Source organism: Rhinatrema bivittatum, chromosome 6 (assembly GCF_901001135.1).
Source record: "Rhinatrema bivittatum chromosome 6, aRhiBiv1.1, whole genome shotgun sequence".
In the NCBI taxonomy this organism is placed as follows: domain Eukaryota; kingdom Metazoa; phylum Chordata; class Amphibia; order Gymnophiona; family Rhinatrematidae; genus Rhinatrema; species Rhinatrema bivittatum.
This window is the reverse complement of record NC_042620.1, coordinates 44,389,411-44,408,777: the sequence shown is the minus strand read 5'-3', so window position 1 is coordinate 44,408,777 and position 19,367 is coordinate 44,389,411. Positions and strand designations below refer to the sequence as shown.

General features: G+C 44.9%; 1 protein-coding gene across 1 annotated transcript in view; it reads left to right on the top strand.

Annotated features, from left to right (window-relative positions):
- The window catches only part of DPP10 (dipeptidyl peptidase like 10), a 1,181,383-nt gene that overhangs the window by 246,260 nt on the left and 915,756 nt on the right, over window positions 1–19,367 (top strand). The gene's annotated exons all lie outside the window — the stretch shown is intronic.

Below are 19,367 nucleotides of genomic sequence, written 5' to 3'. Positions count from 1 at the left end.
CCCATTCTAGCACACACACACAGAGCTGCCACTCATGCACCCAGGCACCCATTTTACCACACACACAAACACAAGCTCACATGAAGCCTCTTCTCATTGTTTGGCCCAATAAGCCAGGCCTCCGCTTATCAGCCACTACTGGCCTGACCTTCGGCGGCGTGCAGCGTCTCTCCAGCCACCACTGGCCTGGTGTCCAGTGGTGTGCAGGGTCTCTCAGCTCTTCGGCCACGCTGGCCTGGCCTCCGGCGGCAGAGCACAGGTCCCTCCACTCTTCAGCCGCCGGCAGCAGCGCACAGCATCTCTCCATTCTTCGGCCCGCCTGGCCTCCTGCGGTGGCACGCAGCATCGCTCCATTCTTCGGCCCCGCCGGCCTGGCCTCCGGCGGCAGCACACAGGCCTCTCCACTCTTCAGCCGGCAATGGTGCGCAGCGTCTCTCCATTCTTCAGCCCCGCCCCGGGGAGAAGGGAAGCACAAGCGGGGCAGTGGGACACCGAGAGCTGCGACACACCTGCCGGTGCTTGGCGACACAGTGGTTGAGAACTGCTGCTCTGGAGGATGGGGAAATTCTTCTGGGACTGGAACCGTGTAGGACTATGTTGCGGTTATTTCATAGAAATGAAATGCTTGCCCTGATTTCCCAGATGTTGAAGAAGCTGGGCGTACATGGGGCAGATTCCATGTTTGAGCCAAAGAGAAATCCCATTTTGGTTTCATTGTGTAAAGCTTTTTGTTTTTTTCTGGTTATGGGGTTCATTCAAGAACTGATTGATCTTGAATAGGATGCCCCAGAGGCAAATTTTAAATGGGATCAGACCTTGGAAGACCTGTACCCCTGGATCCAGAGGTGAGAGAGCATCTGTATTTTCCAAAAGTAGATGCACTTGTCTGTGCCATCTCTAAATGGATGACCATCCCTGTGGAGTGGGGAGCGGCCTTGAAGAATGTGCATGATAGAAGAATTAAGGCCATCTTTAAGCAAGCATTCGAAGTAGTGGCAATGACATTACAGATAGCTTCCTGTTGTTCCCTGGTGGCTCGCACTTGCTTGCTTCTCTCTCAGGAGGTTGATGAATCCAGAGTGAATTCCAGGGTAGTTATGGAACCCACCGCCACCTTTTTAGCAGATGCGGACTACAATTTGGTCTGCACCTTAGCCAGAGGAGTGGCTTTGGTAATAGCAGCCAGGTGTTTGTTCTGGCAGAGAAATTGGGTGGCCGATGTGACCTCGAAATAGCTTTTTAAAGGATCGTTGTTGTTTGGGAGCAAGTTGGAGAAACTAGCCAATAAGTGGGTCGAATCCCTGTTTCTTCGATTGCCAGAGGATAAGAAGCCGTCAAATGCCCCTTTGCTATGAGGGGTTGTCTCAGGCATTCCAGGCATTTTTGTCCCTACAGAGGGGCGACCTTTCAGAGGACTCAGCCTTTTGGCAGGTCTCAGTCCTTTTGTCTCAGGCAGCCCAAGCAGGGAGTGGGCTCAGTTAGTGGAACCTCCCAAGCCTCCCAATGAAGATTTGCTGATCCATTCCCAGGAACGGGAGATAGGGGGGGCGCCTCTCTCTTTTATCAGAGGTGGGTTGAGATTACATCAGATCAGTGGGTCCTGAGGTAATATGAGAAGGATATGTTCTTTTCAATATATTTATAAATGATCTGGAAAGGAATACGACAAGTGAGGTTATCAAATTTGCGGATAATACAAAATTATTCAGAGTAGTTAAATCACAAGTGGATTGTGATACATTACAGGAGGACCTTGTAAGACTGGAAGATTGGGTATCCAAATGGCAGATGAAATTTAATGTGGACAAGAGCAAGGTGATGATTATAGGGAAAAATAACCCTTGCTGTAGTTACACGATGTTAGGTTCCATATTAGGAGCTACCACCCAGGAAAGAGATCTAGGCATAATATTGGATAATTCTTTGAAATTATCTGCTCAGTGTGCTGCAGCAGTCAAAAAAGCAAACAATGTTGGGAAATATTAGGAAAGGAATGGTTAATAAAATGGAAAATGAGACCGCACCTTGAATACTGTGTACAATTCTGGTCGCCGCATCTAAAAAATGATATCGTTGTGATGGAGAAGGTATAGAGAAGGGCAACTAAAATCAGCTCCCCTATGAGGAAAGGCTGAAGAGGTGTTAGGGCTGTTCAGTTTGGAGAAGAGACAGCTGAGGGGGGATATGATAGAGGTATTTAAGATCATGAGAGGTCTTGAATGAGTAGATGTGAAGCGGTTATTTACACTTTCGGATAATAGAAGGACTAGGGGGCATTTCATGAAGTTAGCAAGTTACACATTTAAGACTAATCTGAGAAAATTCTTTTTCACTCAACGCATAATTAAGCTCTGGAATTTGTTGCCAGAGGATGTGGTTAGTGCAGTTAGTATATATGGGTTCAAAAAAGGTTTGGATAAGTTCTTGGAGGAGAAGTCCATTAAGTGCTATTAATCAAATTTACTTAGGGAATAACCACTGCTATTAATCACTTTCAGTCATTTCAATAGTTGTCTGTAAACCGAAGTGCTTAGTGATTTTATCTCTAGAACCTCTGTATATAAAAAATGTTTAATTAATTAATTAATTAATTGCATCAGTAGCCTGGGATCTTCTTGACGTTTGGGTACCTGCCAGGTTCTTGTGGCCTGGTTTGGCCTCTATTGGAAGCAGGATGCTGGGCTTGATGGACCCTTGGTTTGACCCAGCATGGTAATTTCTTATGTTCTTATGAGTTTCGCAGTATTCCTCAGGATGTGTTCATGGTGTTTCCCTGCCACTCTCCGCAGAAGAAACAGGCAGTCAAGAGTACGCTGCCAAGGCTCTTCAGTCTGGGGGCTGTGGTTCCAATGCCCATGTCTCAAGAAAATATGGGTCAATATTCAATTAATTCCATTGTGCCCAAGAAGGAGGACTCCTTTTGTCCCATCCTGGATCTCAAAGGGGTCAACTGTCATTTTCAAGTGACTCTCTTTCGCATGGAGACATTGCGCTCAGTGATAATGGCCATCGAGTCGGGGGGAATTTCTGACCTCCTTGGATCTATCCGATTGGAGCACCAATATTTTCTGCATTTTGTGGTACTGGGGTGCCATTATCAGTTTCAGGCACTGCCTTTTGGTCTACCACTGCTCCCAGAACCTTTTCAAACGTCATCATAGTTGTGGCGGCAGAATGAGAAAGGATGGGATCTTTGTACACCCGTATTTAGTCAACAGGTTGATTCAGGCCAAGTCTCTGGAAAAGAGCTGTCTGGTTACCCACAAGATGATTTCCTTATTGCAGGAACTTGGGTTGGGTGGTGAACCTAGCCAAAAGCAGTCCAGCCATCTCCATTGTTGGAGTATCTGGGTGTATGTTTTGACAAAAAGCATGGCAGAGCTTTTCTTCTGGAAGCTTATATTCAAAAGTTGATGGCACAGGCACGTCTCTTGGTGAGCACTATATGCCCAACAGTATGGTCCTATCTACAGGTGCTCGGGTTGATAGCGGCAACCCTCTAAACAGTACCATGGGCGAGGGCACATATGTGTCCACTTCAGCGTTCCCTGCTGTCTCGATGGAACCTGCAGTCTTTGAACTATTTGATTCAGCTCCATCTTCTGACGGAAGTCTGCTCTCACCTCCAGTGGTGGTTGAAAGCGGATCACCTTAGAAAGGGAGTCTCCCTGACATTGCCGGACTGGATGGTACTTATCACAGATGTAAATCTCCAAGGTTGGGGAGCTCACTGCCAGGCACTAACAGCGCAAGAGTGCTGGAATACAGAGGAGTCTCTCTGGACCATCAATTGGCTGGAAGCCCAGGCGGTCTGGTTGGTATGCTTACAGTTCAGCTGCAGGGTCGAATGATGTGAATAATGTCGGACAATGCAACAATGGCGGTTTACATCAATCAGCAGGAGGAATCAAGAGCCAACAAGTATTGCAAGAGATAGGCCAACTTTTAGAATGGGCAGAAGTGCATCTTCAGGAGATCTCTGCCTCACATTTTGCAAGAAAAGACAATGTAAGAGCAGACTTTCTCAACAGGGAAAATATGGACTCAGGAGAATGGGTATTGTTGAACAAGGCAATCTAGCTGATAGCAGATTGCTGGGGGTCTTCCATTTATAGACCTCCTAGAGACTTCTTACAATGCAAAGATTCCTTGATTCTTCAGTCGCAGGAGAGATTCAAAGTCCTTATGGATCAATTCTTTCTTGCAGGCCTGGCCAGAAGGCAAACTTCTGTATGCCTTTCCCCCATGGCCTCTATTGGGAATAAGGGTTCAAAGGATCGAAGGCTACAGTAGCATGGTGCTTCTGGTGGCACCGGATTGGCCCAGAACACTATGGTATGCAGATCTGCAAAGACTCCTGGTGGAAACCCCCTTTCATTTTCCGCTATACAGGAACCTGTTGCAGCAAGAGCCTGTCCTTCATGAAGATCAGACTTATTTTTTTCTTATGGTATGGCCCTTGAGAGGGCTTGCTTGTTGAAGCATGTATATTAGAGATGTGAATCGGAACCAGAATCTGATCCGATTTCAGTTCTGATTCACATCTCTAATGTATATTCTTCTGCAGTGATTGCCACCTTGCTACGAGCACAGTAATTTCTCATTAGTATGCTTGCTAAACTTTAGTGCAAAGGTCCCTCACTTTCCAGTTTTCTGTTCCTGTGCTGAGTACCATTCATCCCTCTCTTTGGAGTGAATTTTCAGAGTTACACATGTGTAAAAAAAAAAAAGCATGTACATGTATAAGTAGCCTGTACTCATATATTCAGTAATTTAAAAACCTCAAAAGTATGCACATACTTTACATTTCGCACACATATATAAACGCATAAAATGGGGCAGTCTAGGGGCATTCTGAGGCTGGGCCAACAGTTATATGTGCAAGATATGGTTATGGTTAATTTTATTTATAGTCTGCCTATGCAGAGCCATAGGCAGCTCACAACCAGACACACACAAAATTGTCATAAACGGATCAATAGGATAAGCAAAACGCCCCTAAAATCATTAAAACAAGTTAATAAAAGAAATAATGTACATACATTTGACAAATACTTGAAACATTTTACACCTGCTAATTATCCTGAATAATTTATACCAGATTTGTTTATGGTGTACTGTTGTCTGGGTGGGAGGTCTGGGTGAACTGGGGAGAGATTGAAGAATCAGGAGGATCTCGATGATCTGGAGAAGGACTGGGAAAACTGGTAGAGAATTAGAATGCTAGTAAGTTCAGTTTATGCGTGCATGTTTTATGCAACACACTTTCTTTTCACGAGTAAAATGTACATGCATATTTTTTAAAAATTAAAAGGAAAAGTACATGCATTCATTGCATACATACACATTTATGTTGGGGTAACCTTACACGTATTTTATAATATGCTCATATCTGATGCTTGTGAGTTATAAAATACGATCATAGATCTCCACGCGACCATACACTTGAGTATATGTAGCTATACAGTGTTTGAAAGTTATCTTCTGAATGTTTTCCATCAATGCATTTGAAGGCAATTTCAAATCAGTTTTAAAATGTAAACCGTGAACAATTGAAAGCATTTAATTTTTGATCTTTTAACTTGTTCCAGTGATTCAAACTTATTTGAAGAAAGCTAAATAAGGACATTGCCATAGTTACAAAAGAAGTAAAAGTGCTCTAATTTCCAAGTGTTTCTAAGTGTAAGATTGTTTCTTAGAACTATATGTTTTCTATAGTACTTCACCATAAGACAGGATTTCCTCTAATTATATTGTGTAAGCTAATAAGTACTATGGATCCTATCATAGTAACAGTGCCCAGAGTGAACTTTTTGCATTGGGTAGTATTGCTTTAGCTTCACAGTCTGCAACACTGAGTATTAGTTTTGCTGTTCCCTAGGCAAAGCTCTCAGAGTTTTCCAGAAATACTTGACTTTATAAAAGCTAAAATGGAATTGACATATTATGTTGCAGTAAGTGCATAGCCTTTTTCATGGATTGCCAGGATTATTACTGTTGTGAAGCAGAATGTAACATTCAAATTACCGTATGCCATTATTGTGTTTCTGGGATTACACAAAATACATGGGTGATTACGCAAGATAAACAGGTGAATTTACCTGAATACAACTGTGGCTGAATATCTGGCAGAATCTGATTGCACCACATTTGTGTGGACAGATTTACGAAAGCCTTTTAAGCTGCCCAAATGTACCCAGCTAAATTTAGCATGAAGAGATCCCTAAACTTGGAGCTTCATTTTGCTTTCTAGTTGCACAGGATATTCTGGGTGAGGGAGAAATTGAATTTAATATGGTTGACCTGTTGGGGAATGTGTTTAATGTTTGAACTTGTAGTAATAGTAAATGACCATATTTTGGGAGAGATGAGCTTTGTAATGTAATGCGTTAAGGTGGTTTGAGTTTTAAGAGATGTGTGTGTGTGTGTGTGTGTTTGTGTATAACCTTAAGAACATGGGATTATGTGATTGAGTGAAGATGGTTTACAGGAGATATAAATTTGGCAGGATTTGGGGAGTTTTCCCTTTCCCAGGTTTGCAGTGGTATGAGAGAGACCTCCAGGATGTAGTGGCCTAGAGTAGCTTAGTGGGTCCATAGACCACCCCAATATGTAGTGGGGCCTGGAAGGAGGCCCAAGTGTGTGAAAGTAGAAGAGTGTTCTCTCCTTCAGGAAAATAGCCAAAAGGAAGAAGTAAGGTTATGGTCTAAAATGAGGAACACTCCAAGAAAGAACCAGGGCATGTGGGATACCGGGGAATACCTGCACAGGTCTGGATTGAAGAACAAGGAATGGTGAAGGTCGAATGCTGACAGAATCATTAGTAAAGACTAAGGGGGTAAAGCTCATTTCCTGAAGTTGTGAGACTGGGGTTAATCTTGAAGAGGAATCTGGGAGTGTTGCACCTGTTCCTTGTAGTATGGGATGGATGGAACATAGAAGAAGGAAGAATATCAGGGTGATATTGGGAGAACTTTATGATGTGGGTTATAATCTTTATGTTTCCTTATGTAACCCCTGTGATGGTAGAACCCAGATAAATTCTGGAGGCCATATCTCACCTCTATTTTTAGATGGACACTGTTCTTATACCATATGTTGTTCCAGGGTTTGCTGCACAGGCAGAAAGTCACCTCTCAAGGTCCTCACATTTTTCTTATGTCTCTCACTTTTTAAGTCTTTTTACACACAGCAACAATAATTGCAGCATAGATGATTAGCAAAGTCGCCACTCAATAAGACACTGAGAATTGTTTGTTGCTTTCCAACATTTGATGATGATTTATACTCTTCACAACTCTGTACTTCATTTTCAAGCTGATTCAGAGGTTTTTATTAAGATTGTGATGTCTTACAGTCTCTTTTAATTTCAGATATTACTCCATATTTTGCCCAGAACCCTCCGATAGGGTTCTTGGCAAAGTTTTGGTGCTTTGATATATCAAAGATATATTTTAGTATTTTATCTCCCTCCTCCTCTTGTCATATCAAGGGTGATACCTCTTCTCCTAGGACAAGCAGGATGGTAGTCCTCACATGTGGGTGACATCATCCAGTGGAGCCCGACATGGAAAACTTTTGTCAAAGTTTCTAGAAGCTTTGACCAGCACAGTGAGCATGCCCAACATGCTGCTGTCCACACATCCACATGAGGTCCCCGTTCAGTCTCGTCTTTTCCATGGTGCAGTTGCCTCATGGTTCGTGGAGCTCCTCTATTTCTCATTTTTTCTCGACAGTATCGGATCTTTTTCCAAGTTTTCCTTGTTGGGTCCCCCTTCACGGTCAGTGCCTCCTCAGTGTGGTAGGTTATTCTTGCTTTTTCAACTTGTGGTCAATTCCCGACTTCTCGCCTTCCGGTGACCACCGGTCATCAACCACACGCCAGTTGTTTTTCCATGGCATCGACCAGTTTTCTTCGGTGCCACCAATGCCCATGGAGCATGTCTTTCATGGATCTGCAAGAGGCTTGCATCCTCTGCCTGGGAGCTTCACATGACTTTCGTGGGTGCTGTCTCTGTGACCAGATGACTCCCAAAGGCCGTCAGGTGTGTGTTAATAAGATGGAGAAACGTTTTGGTTCTTCAAAGTCTGCTCCTTGCACTCCTGCGTTGGAACCATCGACGCCAAGAGGTTGTGGGGAGCCTCTCGATACGCTCCCTCTCGCCATTCCTCTCACTAGCTCTTCAAAGGATCGTGGGAACGGTGACAGATCCTCAGTGATTTCACTGCTCTCCTGGAAATCGGGGTCTTCTTCCTCCTCAGCACTAGGAAAAGACCAAGCCAAGCACCATGGGAGATCCCGCAAGCAATCCCTATCGATATTGGTGCCAGGCACCATGCCACCTCGGAAACCTGAGGAAGATTTGGTGCTGCCTCATCTCTCTCCTTCAGTCCTGACCACTCCAGTCTTTCAGGAGGAGCTGGACTACAGGGTGCAGTCCGCGGTGCTCAAAGCACTTCAGAGTGTCTAGCTGCCTATGCCACCATCCCCCAATCTGGTGCCTAAGCCTCCGCCATCAATTTTAGCACCTCTGCTGTAGTATCTGAACATCCTTTTAGGTGCCCTATCGATGCAACCAGTGCCCAAGGGGCCTTCGGTCTCCCAACAGCCACTGATGCCCCCCATTGGAGCAACCCCAATCCTTGGGTCTTCCAAGGAGGAAGATACGGCTGGTACCATGTTTCCCAGACTACAGTTCCCTGAGCCCCTGCTGGGTCCTTCCAGCCTCCCACAGCCTCTGGTCCCCTTGATGCCACGGGAACTGTCAATTCCTGCGGTGCCCTTGAGGCCTTTGAAACCTTTGGAGCCCAGGGCTGATGCCCCTCACGGGCCTCACCTGTATCAGGCTGGCCCTAGTGAGGAGGAAGGGCCTTATGACCCTTGGAGAGATGATTCCATGGAGTTGTCGTCCGATTGCTTGGTTGACCCTCTCTCGGAGCCCTCCCTGCCAGAGGAATGGTGCTGGTTGCCCCCCAAGGAGCTGTCCTTTGCGGGGGCTGTCAGGGCCATGTCCAAAGCCATTTCCTTTCAGTTGCTCATGAGTTGGATGCACAACATATGAAGCTGGAAGTGCTCCAATTCGTCGATGCTCCTAAGGAGATTGTGGCAGTTCCCATCCATGACATCTTCAAGGCCCTCCTCCTCCAGATTTGAGAACATCCTATTTCTATTTCCCCTGTCAACAGGAAGGCTGGCGCTATCTATTTGGTGCAGCAGACCATGAGATTTGAGAGGTAGCACCTCCCCCACCAGTCGGTGGTTGTAGAATTTGCCCTGAAGAAGGCCTGGTGCTCCCGCATGCATGCATCTGCCCCCCTGGGGCAAGAGCATAGGGAGCTTGATGCTTTGGGCAGGAAGGTCTTCCAGGGTTCTCTGCTGGTCACCCATATTGCTGCCTACCAGCGCTACATGACCCAGTGCAATAAGAACCTCTGGAAACCAGTCCAGGAGCTCGCAGAGGGCTTGCCTCAACAGCAACAAAAGGCACTCTCGGCCATCTTCCTTCTGGGTCTAGAAGCTGGCAAGCATGATGTGCGTTCCACCTAAGATGTCTTTGAGACAGCGGCCCGCATAGCCGTGATGGGCATTGGTGCCCAGAGACTGGCCTGGCTTGGAGCTTCTGAGCTCCGTCCGGAGGTGCAGGAAAGGCTTGTGGACCTCCCCTGCACAGGTGAAAACTTCTTTAGGGATAAGGTCCTGGATGCGGTAGCACAAGTGAAGGACCACCATGATACCCTTTAATAGTTTTCCACCAGCGTCTCCGATGCCCCATCCTCAGCCAGGAAATCCTCCAGGCTGGGATCCTGGAAGCTCATCTACAGGCAGAGGAAGTATTATCCTCCCGCCTCCCAGGCTCGTCTGTAACGCACCAGCTCCAGGGGCTGCCCTCGCCAGCAGTGACTGCCCAGACTCCAGCCAGTGCCCCAGCAAGCCCCAGCTATGGGCTTTTGACTGGCAATGAGGGAGTGAAAGTCAGTCGAGCATACCCTGATGCCGGATCCCCAGTGAGAGGCAGGCTCCTAGGATTCGTCCATCACTGGGAGGATGTTATGTCAGACTATTGGGTCCTTGTCATCATTCATCAGGGATATCGTTTCAAATTCAGTTGGCTCCCAGAGACCTCTCCCTCATGTCCATTTTGGGGTTCATTCACCCAGCAGGTTATCCTTCAGACAGAGCTCTCTGCCCTTCTTGTAGCAGGCGTGGTAGAGCCAGTCCCTAGCCCCCAGCAGGGCCAAGGGTTCTATTCAAGGTACTTCCTCATTCCCAAGAGAAATGGTGGCTTGCGCCCCATCCTCGACCTCAGGGCATTGAACAAGTTTCTCACAAGATAAAAGTTCAAGATGGTCTCTCTGGGCACGCTGATTGCCCTCCTCAGAAGAGGAGACTGGCTTTGCTCCCTTGACCTCAAGGAGCCTTATGCACAGACAGTATGTCTGCTTTGTGGTGAGGAACACTCATTACCAGTACAGGGCCTCAGCCCCCCGTGTTTTGACCAAATGCCTATCTCCGACGTTAGGCGGTGCATATTTTTCCATACCTAGATGACTGGTTGGTCAAGAGTGATTCCCATGCAGGGACTCTGAGCACTCTAGCCCTGACAGTGCAAATGCTACAGGCCTTGGGGGTTTGTTATCAACTACCCCAAGTCTCACCTCTGCCAGTTTCCTCCTTCATAGGGGCCAGGCTGGACACAGTGCAGGCAAAAGTGTTTCTGCCCTGGGATCGAGTTCTTACTTTTGCCTCACTGGAAACCTTTGTCTGCAGCAGCTGGCAGGTATCTGCCCGCCTTCTGCTCAGTCTACTAAGCAACATGGCGGCTTCTGTCCATGTCACCCCTCTATCCCACCTGTGCATGCGGAGGGCTCAATGGACTTGCGATCGCAATGGTGGGGGTTGTAATTAATTCAATTTTAGCCAGGAAACGAATAAGAATTAACGCAAGAACGTATCGGGGGCCCCCCTTGCCAAATGCAACGTATCTGCCCCCCGATGAATACGAATCCTGAATGCAACGTATGGCGTCTCTCTGCACATCCCTATTGTGTATACATCGATACAGCTAAAGAAATAGTTGACGAGAGTAAACCTCAACACACTTTTTTATGTAGTTAGAGTCCTTTATAAAAGTGTAAATTCTTTATCTTAGTCCAATGTACCAGCGCATATAGGTTTAATGCTGCACGGAATTGTTTTAAGAAACTCGGCCAGAGTCGGGCTGGTTTTTTGATCATATAAATAAAGGAACTTCTTTCCATGACATACGGTCTTGTTTTTGTTTTGTTTGCTGTGGCTATGCTTGACCGGTTACCGTCTTGTTTTATTGGACCACCCTTTTGGCCCCAACAGGTATGGTTCCTGCTTCTGCAGGACCTGTCGGTGAGGGCCCCCATCCAGCTGGGGATGGCGCCTGATCTTATGCAGAATCAGGGCACCCTACACCATCCAAACCTCCAAGCATTGGCTCTGACGGCTTGGATGTAGAGCACATAGTACTTCAGTCCTTGGCACTCTTGGTGTCTCCCAGGCGCTGGTGGTGTCTCAGAAACCTCCCACCAGGAAGTCCTACTGCTTAAAGTGGAAACGATTTTTCATCTGGTGTGTGGGGCATGGTTTGGATCCTTTCTCATGTCCCTTTCCCCAGTTGTTGGACTACCTATGGCACCTCTCCGAGGCTGGGCTTTAAACCAGTTCAGTCAGGGTTCATCTTAGCACTGTCAGTGCATACCATTGGGGTGTCACTAGCATGCCCATTTTGGTGCAGCCTTTAGTTGGCCATTTTATGTGGGGGCCTCCTCCAGCTGAACTCCCTCTTCGGCCTCCTGTTGCGTCTTGGGGCCTCAAATTGTCCTGGCACAGCTCTTGCGCCCTCCCTTTAAGCTGCTGCAATCCTACAATCTGAGTTCCTCACCTGAAAAGTTATATTCCTGGTGGCTATCACTATGGCTTGTAGAGTCAGTGGGCTTCAGGCTCTGGTCACGTACCAGCCATACACAAGGTTCTTCCATGATCGTGTGGTCTTGCATACACATCCTAAGTTTCTGCCTAAGGTTGTGACTGATTTCTACCTCAATCAGTCCATCGTTTTACCCACCTTCATTCTGAGGCCTCATTCCCACCCAGGGGAATGGGCTTTTCATACCTTGGACTGCAAAAAGGGCCTTGGCTTTCTATTTAAATTGTACAGCTGGCCACAGGTAGTCCACTCAGTTCTTTGTGTCCTTTGATACCAACAGGCTTGGAATAGCGGTGGGTAAACAGACCTTGTCTAACAGGTTGGCGGATTGCATCACCTTCTGTTATGAGCAGGCGGGCCTTCCGCTAGCCATCAGAGTAAAGGCTCACTCTGTGTGGGTTATGGCGACATCGGTGGCTCATTTGCGTACATTCCCAGTCATTGAAATTTGCTGAACCGTAACCTGGATTTCTCTTCACACGTTTGCAGCTTATTACTGCTTGGACAAAGATGGGTATTAGGACAATGTCCTGCACAACCTGTTCCAGGCCTGAAGCCAACTCTTCCTGTTCATGCCTTTTGTGGGAGCCAGACAGTCCCCTACTGACCCACAGTGCCGCAGTTGTTGTTGTGCCTGTTGGCACCTTGTTCGGTCGATGTTGGTCTCTCCTGTTAACAGGGACAATATGGAGCTTGGTACTTACCCACATGTGAGGACTACCATCCTGCTTGTCCTAGGAGAAAGCACAGTTGCTTACCTGTAACAGGTATTCTCCTACGATAGGAAGATGTTAGTCCTCAGGAATCCTGCCCACCTCCCCATGGAGTTGGGCTCTTCTTACGATTTGTTTTATTTTTTTGCTCGTATTTTTATCTATGTTACGAGACTGATGGGGAACCTCACGAATAGCAGCATGCTGGTACCATCGATTTATCAATGCCAGGCTTTCATTAAAACACCTCCATTCTTCAAAAGCTGAGCAGATAAATGGGTATAAAATGGCTCAATTTTTGCAGCTTTTCCAGGTGATAGTTACAAATTGTCAACAATATCAAAATAGGTTTTCAGGTCCTCAAAGCATTTTCTTGACATGAGTTTCGGGGCAATGTGGTTGCTCAAATCTTCTGCTGTTGAACAGTAATGCTTTTCCTTTGGAACATGGTGATAGCCACTGAACAAGAAGATTCCGAAGAAACGAGTGATTTTGTCAGCATTTATGTCAACGCTTGCCAATTTCTGCCTGGCATATAGATTTGTCATGTATGCTAATTCTTCTAAATAATCTTCACCCATAATTTCTATGAAGAGTTCTAATGGTGTCCTTTGAAGAAGATCTGGATGAATATCAGCCAACTTTGATGCGGCATGCTCTTCCATTTTAGTCTTGAAATCATCTGTCTTGATCCATCTTGGCTTTGGCTTCTCTGGTTTTTGTTTCCGTTTGGTATCTCGTGATTCTTGATAGGGATTTGAATCATTTATCTGACGACTGAAAATATCGGACGGCATTTTCAAGGGCTATCGGTACCATTGGCCGGCCCCTGTCACATGGTAGGAGCACTGGATGGCCCGTGCCATTTTTAAAGATGGCGCCGGCCATCTCCTATCATGTGACAGGGGCCATCTCCTATCATGTGACAGGGGCCAGCCAATGGCACAGATACCCTGTCACATGCTAAGGGCAAAGGGCCATTGGTGCCTTTAATATAATTAAATTACGAAGCGCTAATTCTAATTCTAATATAATTATGTTTATGTTAATAATTTAACTTTTATTAATGTTATTTAGCTTTTTGCTTTGTTTAAAATTATTTCATTATTGATGTTTAAATGTATTAGACTAAGGAATTTTACTTCCTGCTCATTCTGTTTCATTGTAAACCGGTTTGATATGCATTTTATGCAGGAAAATCGGTATAAAAAAACTTAAAATAAATAAATAAATAAAATTTTGCTTACTGGCAGCCAACAGCTCGAGAGCGGGAGATCGCTCCCGGGACCCCCGCAGGACCACCAGGTACTTTAAAAAGTTTGGGGGGGAGTCGGGAGGGTGGGGGATGTAAAAGAATTAAATTTAAAGGGTCGGGGTGTTTGGGTTTTTTTTCGGCACGACACAGCCGATTAAAATGGATAAGAACCGCGGGAACGAAGATTTCCTCTGGATTTTACCCGAACTCGATACTGGAAACAAGTCTGGTACCGATTCAAATCCCTAATTCTTTACAATAGGTTGATAGCAATTCGTCATCCTCATCCACTTCCTCATCACGTGACTCAACTGCAACTTCCACTTCGCCACACATCTGGTGCTAGGTCTTTGTCATTGATATCTTCGATATCTGAGTCTTCTAAATTATCTGATGGTGGTAGAATCACAATATCAGCTTCTGTAGCTTCAGAATCAGCCAATACTTGTTCAACTGCTTCTTCAACAGTCAAGTACTTTTGAGTTTTCATTATATTCCAAATTATGAAATAAGTAGTAAAAATTGATAGTGCGGCCCGAGAAGAGGATGCCTGAGCAGGGCCATCGCGGAGCTAATCTCGCGTGGCCCGAGAAGAGGATGGCCGACGCAAGCCTGTTGTGCTCATTCCTCGCAGCCTGAGATGGAGGCCCAGGAGAGAATAAGATCCCTGATATAGTGTATGGGACTGATAAACCTGGGTGTATGTATGTTTGAGAGAGAGAGCATGGGAGTGAAGCCTTTGTATGTGTGTGTATGCATGAGAGAGAGCATGGGATTATATGTATTTTACCTTTTTTTTATATTTGTGAACCTTTTTTTGCATTTTTATTGATTTTTCAAAAATGTGTATATTTTGGACCACAGAGACACCAATGTTCCACATGTGGAACATACAAAAATAAATTGGTGCTGATCTAGTTATATCTTACCTACAAAAGAAAGATTTATACCAAAATAATCAGAAAATCCTTGGGAACATGAATATATCACAAAAAAATCTTTATTTATGCTCAGTATCATACCAAAAGATCAAACTAGGTCAAACTTTCATTTTTTTTTATCTACTTTGCATATTCATATTTCTAGGAGTATTCAGCTAGGAACATCGAATTTTTGGATTTAGACTTTTCAAATTTAATAACCCTCAATCTAAATGATTGAAAAATTGCTTTTCTTTAGCTTTGGAGTGATTATTTTAAAAAATGTTCCACTTGCGGAACGTTGGTACCTAAAAGTTAAACTAAGTCCAAAAGGATTTGGCATTCCAAACTTACAGGTCGATACAGTAACGTGCGGTTAAAGATTCCCCGTCTGTAACGCGCTGGGAGCGCACAATACAGACGAGTAAGGCGATCCAGCGATACAGTCTCCAGTTTCACGCGTCCTTAGCGCTTCGTAAAATAGACACATAACCCTTTCCGCACGCAGCATGTATATGATGTGTAAATGAACGAATTAGCTGTATAATGAAGGAATTAGCTATTCCCCTCCGATACTGTAACGGGCGCTGATATTATCTCCTTAGTAACCCGCTGTTTTGCCGCGGCCTTAACGTGTTAGTTTACCGCCTCCCCCTAGTAGGTGTTAGGACTGTGAGTCCAGTAACAAATCCATGGACACCGCTTAAGATACTCAAAAACAATAAAACACAATAAAAAAAAAAAGCGATACAGAGATGATCGAGAAAATGTAATGCTGTGGGACACATAAAACCTGTCAGAAAAAAAAATAAAAATTTTTAAATACCTGTCGGAGGGCCGCGTGGGTCCAGGCGGCCGGCGGGCGGCAGGATCCGGGGGGCGGGTGGTCGCGTGTTAAATCTAGGCCGGGTTGCACAGACGCGCATTCATCCAGGCGGAGGAGCCGGCGACGAAAGCAGCCGGCTCCTCCGCCTGGATGAATGAATGCGAGCCTGTGCGACCCCTGCGATTCGGCTGAAACTAATGCGCGTCCACCCGCCCCCGCCGCCGCCTGGAACAGGCGCCCACCCGCCCGCGGCCTAGATTTAACACGCGACCACCCGCCCCCCGGATCCCGCCGCCCGCTGGCCGCCTGGACCCACGCGGCCCTCCGACAGGTATTTAAAAATGTTGTTTTTTACACTTCCTGGTGCCTGTCATTTCAAATGTCATTTGAAATGACAGGTACCAGCGCTGTATAGCTATACCAGGTACTGTATAGGCGCTGTATTAAGCGCCTATACAGTAAAATGGGTTGCGCGGGCATAACCCTTCCCTAATGCTTCACAGCCGCGGCATGCATTTGCATGCGATTAGAAGAGAGTATCAGGCGCTAGGTCTAGAGAACTGTGCGAGCGGGGAGGAAGGGTGCGCCTGACACTGCCGCACTGTTTCTACCGTGGCCTTACAGTATTGAGCCGTTAAATAGCAAAGAGGGGGATGAGAGAGTGGAAAGAAACTCTCATCCAAAATACAGAACTCAATGGGGGTTAAGTCAGAGCTCAACACCAGACATGCTTTCTCCTCAGTAGCAAAAAGGATCCTCAAATCAGAATGGTTCACTGGCACCAAGTGCCGGAAGGACATACCATTCACCAGCTTCCACATGAGGGAATTGTACCAACAATAATATTATTGAGACTCTCCCCACACCAACTGGTATATTCTTTTGCCAAACTCTAGAAGAGGTCTACCAGGATCCCAACATTTATTACAAGGATGAGAGAAGCTGTTTGCTCTCACCAGATGTATTATGAGATGTTTTAACTGACTGTGTATTTATTAATTTTGATCATTCAGTATGATTATTATTACTCCATGCTATACCTGTTATTACCACCTAGCTTCAGAACCAGAAAATAAAGTTAAGAGTTTGGTTATTTGAAAGTGGAGCCTCTTTTCTTGTGCTTTATTTGGGCCTGCACTAAAGAGATAGTATTGGGACCAGATATCATGGAGGGAAGAAGGATGATATATTCCCTGTCCAGTCAATAGAAGAGCTCTGAACTACTCACTGATTGATCTAACAATTGAATTCACTAAATACATTTAGGAGAAGGACCTTTCTACAAATAGGGAACTCTCTCCTATCATTTTATGTTCTCTAGGTTAGGGTTATATTAGCTTGGTAGTGCTGAATATCACAGTGTCTGGCTAAATTTAAAGACCTCGCCTTGGAAATGTCTTCACCCACCTCTTTTGTACCTGGTTATATTTGCAAATGTACTAACTGTAAACAATGCCACAAGTCGTGCGGATAAATCTATTCATTAAAAACCAATCTTTATTGTACTAATGGTTGTAAACTTCAATTTGTAATTTTTGATGTAGAGACAGAAACCTCAGAACTGGTAAACCAGGTTTGTTTGACCAAAGTTTTTTTTGCAACCAGTAAACTCAATCATAGGTTTCTATACGTCTCTTTTTTTCTTTTTATATAAAAAAAGTAGTTTCACTTTTTAGCGTGATAAATTTTGTTATCTTGGAAACAGTTCAAAATTGATGTCAAACTCTTTTCATTTAGTGAAACATTTTCATACAGTATGTGAGCAAAACTTCAGAGGTGATTTAAGCTTATTTGCGATACTTCTGCTTGAGCGGCAAAATTTGTCCGCTTGCTCACACTATGTTTTCTTAAAAATTATATCCGAATTGACTTGTGCGTTTTAAGCCCATGGTTGATATATTTGTTGAATTAAGGACAAGAATATTATCGAAATTCTTTGTCCTAAAAAGTTATTGCACTTATCTTTAAGACTTGTTGCAGTTTCTTTTAGCGCTTTAGACAAGTCTGTGCTGTGAATCCCCGCCAACGTCAACTTTTCGCCTAACGCTTCCTCAGGGCGGATTGAAACTGTCTGTGACTCGTAACACGCGGGCTTCTAACTCAGGCACAGGCCTGGTTATATTTGTACAGGGGAGCACAAATTTAATTGAAGTAAAGAAGACTTATTCTGAATAGCTAAATCTTTTGAAAATTGAGCCCTCTGTGAATATCATAGAAACAGAGTAAGATGTGAGGAACTCCAAGGTGAGAAAGTTCAATGTGCTTTATCGCGCATTCTTTTTGGGGGCAGTTTTCAAGTAGGTCACACAGCAGAAAAGCATACAGAACATTTTTTTACAGCATGCATTCGCATCCAGTTTAATTTGAAACACATTAAAAAAAAAACCAGACGTGTTTTGTCTGATCGCTCATGTTTTCTTAAAATGATACACATCTTACAAATTCAGCCAGGGGTATGTAAACTTATAAGCACAATTGTATGTTATGTTAATCTATATATTTGTCCCATTTTCTATGACATACTCCCCAGTAATCAGAACTTGTGGGTTTCTACTGTATCAGAGTATTAACTGGAAGTCACATGACCCCGATTCCACTCCCTTATTCTCAGAAAAAGATCTTCCCATTCCACTCTGAGCACTTCCCAAGCACTGAGGTAATATAGAAAATTCTTCTTAGCATATCAAAATGTTATTAACCACACAGAGCCTAACTTTCAAACCTATCCGCAATACAGCATTTCTGCCCATAAGTGGATGTGGGGAGATTACTTCTAAAATGTTATAAACTGAGTTATGGGAGCTTCACATAGTTCTGCTCCAAAAGTACACATGTATTTTTCAGTACACACAAATACTTTCAAGGCAAGAAAATGTATACCCTCTCTACCTATTTTATAAACATATGTACAGATATTTTAGGTGTGTAAAAAATATATGTGTGTAATAAGCCTGATTTATATGTGGAGGGTAGGTATTTTATAAAGTGTGCATATGGCATTTTGAAAATACTTGAAATCACCAATTCACTGAGATATCAGCTGTTTCTCCCAGTCCATCTTCAATTCACCTAGACCCTCTAGTATTTCACCCTGAACTCCCAACCAGTTCACCAGACCTCCCACTCATCTAAAAACTGTAGATAACAGTCAAGTCTGATTTCAAGTTGCTATGCTCACGAGATGGCCCTGCGAGCCAAGCCTCCTAGCTCCAACACTACCAGCTTCATTTTGCAGCCAGGAACACTGCTGACCCCTCAATGTGGCAGAACACTACCATGGCTACCACGCCCTCCTCCTTATGTGCGCGCCCATTGGTCCTAGCTTTGAAAGGCCCAAGGCAGGAAAGAACTGTAGCACCCATCGATGACGTCAGGATCTGCGGCCCTATAACAGGGCCTCACAGACCATTCTTCTTTGCCTTAGCATGGGTTGACTACTCCTCTGCATGTAGTGTGAGTTCTGTTCTCCTATATGTCTGCTTTCGTCATTTCAACCCGGCCTGTCTTTGTCTGTCCTGTCCAGTTGCCTTACTCCTGTCTCCTGTACCAGCCCATCTCCTCATCTTTCTCATACACTTCACACTGACTCCTGACCAGTGTAGAGCCCCCAGCTGTAGGTTGAGCCAATCTTACCACAGCAACAGGGATCCACAACCCTTACACAAGTTAATTAGGTGCAAAAGCATCCAAATAAGT